Source organism: Hemiscyllium ocellatum, chromosome 29 (genome assembly GCF_020745735.1).
Source record: "Hemiscyllium ocellatum isolate sHemOce1 chromosome 29, sHemOce1.pat.X.cur, whole genome shotgun sequence".
Lineage (NCBI taxonomy): Eukaryota > Metazoa > Chordata > Chondrichthyes > Orectolobiformes > Hemiscylliidae > Hemiscyllium > Hemiscyllium ocellatum.
In genome coordinates, this window is record NC_083429.1 from 671,754 (window position 1) to 674,869 (window position 3,116).

General features: G+C 43.7%; 1 pseudogene; it reads right to left on the reverse strand.

The window, feature by feature from the left end:
* Positions 1-1,935: 1,935 nt before the first annotated feature.
* On the reverse strand, positions 1,936-2,494 carry LOC132829497 (cyclic AMP-responsive element-binding protein 1-like; annotated as a pseudogene).
* Between the last annotated feature and the right edge of the window lie 622 nt (positions 2,495-3,116).

Consider the following 3,116-nt stretch of genomic DNA (forward strand, 5'->3'; position numbering starts at 1 on the left):
TTCTCTGTGTGTGAATGTGCTGTGTAAATCCTGCCCTATGATTCTCTATCAGAGAAGGCTGCACATGCGTCCTGCTGAACTTTGCCCCCTACAAAGCTGGCGGCCGCACGGGTCCAGTGAATCGTTGCCCCGAATAAAGATGGCGGCACTTACTCGAGTCAATCGCTCGATGAGGCATTTTCCCGTTTACTGCAAAATCGGGAATAAGTTTCAAATTTGTATTTTCCGATGTGCACCAAACTGTCTGTAAACCCTCTCAACCCATTCCAACACCATTTCCCTCCCGCTTCCTGCTGTTTATTTCTGTCTTTACCAACAGCACTCCGTCCACACATCCTTAACTGACCGCGAAGATGATCACGTGGTATAGTCTAGTCCCGCCCCTCATTCACCCTGGTTGGTCGGAGGACCAACTGCCCCGCTAGTTCATCCAGCTCTGTCCCTGCCTTTCCATTGGTCCGCCGCTGACATCAATCACCCGGGGCCCATTGTTGGCTGAAGCATGCGGATTGTTTCGTGGCTTTTGTTGCTGTTCATGAGTTACAAGAGTTAAAAATGACACAACAGCAGCAAACCTAATGCTTCCAAATAATCCTGTTGACCGATAGCCTGGTGTTCTGTGAATTTTACTTTTGTCCATCCCAATCCAACACCAACACCTCCAACTCACGAATGAGGGAGGAATGTATAACATAAGAATTAGGAACAGTAGAATTCCGTCCTGCCCTTCGAGCCTGCTCTGCCATTCAATAAGGTCATGGCTGATCATTTCGTGGACACAGAACCATTTACCCATATTCTCACCATGTTCATTAATTAATGACGTTTTTAAAAATCTAACCGAGCTTTAAAAACGTTTACTGAACTAGCATCAACTACTTCCCTGGGCAATGAATTCCATAGAGGTCAAGAAGTTCCTTCTCAATTCAGTCTTAAATTTGCTGCCTGTAGTCTTGTGGTGATGCCCTCTTGTCCTAGCTTCACCTGCCAATGGAAACATCTCTCTACTTCTATTTTATCCATTCCATTCATTATTTTATATGTTTCCATTCTTCTGAGTTACAATGAATATAATCCCAATCTATTCAGTCTCTCTTAAGCCATACCCCTCAACTCCGGGTCAACCTAGTTAACATCCTCAGCACCCCCCTCTCGTGCCAGTACATCCTTTCTCAAGTAAGGAGATAAAAACTACATGCAGTACTCCAGGTGTGGCCTCACCAGAACCCAAATACAGCTGGAACATAACCTCTGCTTTTAAACACAACCCCTTCAGCAATGAAGGACAAAATCCATTTGCTTTCTGAATTGATTGTTGTACCTGGTGACAAACCTTCATGCATAAGGATGCTCAAGTCCCTCTGCAGAGCAAAGGATGCAACTTTTTAACATTCAAGTAATTTTTTTAAATGTTACTACAACCAAAGAGTATAAACTTTATATTTATGAACATTCTATTTCATTTGACAGACCATTACCCACTCACTCAATGTATCAATGTTCATCTGCAAAGTTTTACAGTCCTCCACTCACTTGGTTCCGCTAACCATCTTAGTGTCACATGCAAACTTTGACACCCTACATTTGGTTCAAACTCCAAATCATCTGGACCAATTGTAAATAATTGCAGCTCCAATACCGATCCCTGAGGCACACTACTTGTCAATGATTGCTAGCCAGAACAATACTCATTTATCCCCACACTTTGCTTCCTATTAGTCAATCAATCTTCTACCCGTTACACCATGCACCCTTATATTATGCAACAGCCTCTTGCACAGTACCTTGTTGATAGTTTTTGGAAATCCAGCTACACCACATCCACTGGGTCCCCGTTGTCCACCTTGTTTGAAATGTCTTCAAAGAATTCGAAAAGATTGGTCAAGCATGATCTGCCCTTCATGAACCCATGCTGTGACTGTACAATGGGACAATTTATATCAAGGTTCTGCTGGGCACAAAGATTTGCTGTCCATCAGGGCTCTGTTCATACTGTATAATTGCTGCTCCAACCTTGGCTGTAGCTGCATTGGTCATTGTTAGTGTCTGGAGTCCTTGCACTCCATCTGTATCATTGTTGGTCAGCTGAATTGCTCCCCCCTGTGTAAAAGCAATGTCTTGGCCACTGTTAGTCTGATAGATGGGTGTCTGCATTGTCATTGTAGTAATGGTTCAGACAGACTCTTCTTCTGATTTCTCCTCATCGATTTCTTGGCACACTGGGGGATCAGAAAAAAAGTTCATTCAGGATTTTCCTGTATGAAGGCCGTCTCGATAGAATTTCTCTACGTTTCTGAGAGTCAGTCATGCTATCCACAGATTCCTGGGAATCCTCATTTTCAAGTATAGTAGAAATCTGAACAGTCTGAACTTGAGGGGACTGTATGACTGAGGACTGAGCTGCTTGGATAACTCCTTGGACTTAAACAGTCTGCCCATTCGGCAATTGCACTAAAGTTACTGCTGGACTTGTTGTTGATTGGATCCCAGGCATGGTTACCTGCATGGTCACATTAGATGTTAATGATCTTGATGAAGGGACTGGGAGCATTCTAACGAAGTTTGCTGATGATACGAAGTTAGGTGGACAGGCAGGTAGTACTGAGGAAGTGGGGAGGCTGCAGAAGGATCTAGACAGTTTGGCAAAGTGGTCCAGGAAATGGCTGATGGAATTCAATGTGAGAAAATGCGAGGTCTTGCACTTTGGAAAAAAAGAATACAAGCATGGGCTACTTTCTAAATGGTGAGGAAATTAATAAAGCCAAAGTACAAAGGGATCTGGGAGTGCTAATCGAGGATTCTCTAAAGGTAAACATGCAAGTTGAATCCGTGATTAGGAAAGCGAATGTGATGTTGTCATTTATCTCAAGAGGGTTGGAATATAAAAGCAGCGACGTGTTACTGAGACCTTAAGAACCTCTGGCTAGGCCCCATTTGGAGTACTGTGTCCAGTTTTGGACCCCATACCTCAGGAAGGACATACTGGCACTGGAGCGTGTCCAGCAGAGATTCACACGGATGATCCCTGGAATGGTAGGTCTAACATACGAGGAATGGCTGAGGATCCTGGGATTGTATTCATTGGAGTTTAGAAGGTTAAGGGGAGATCTAATAGA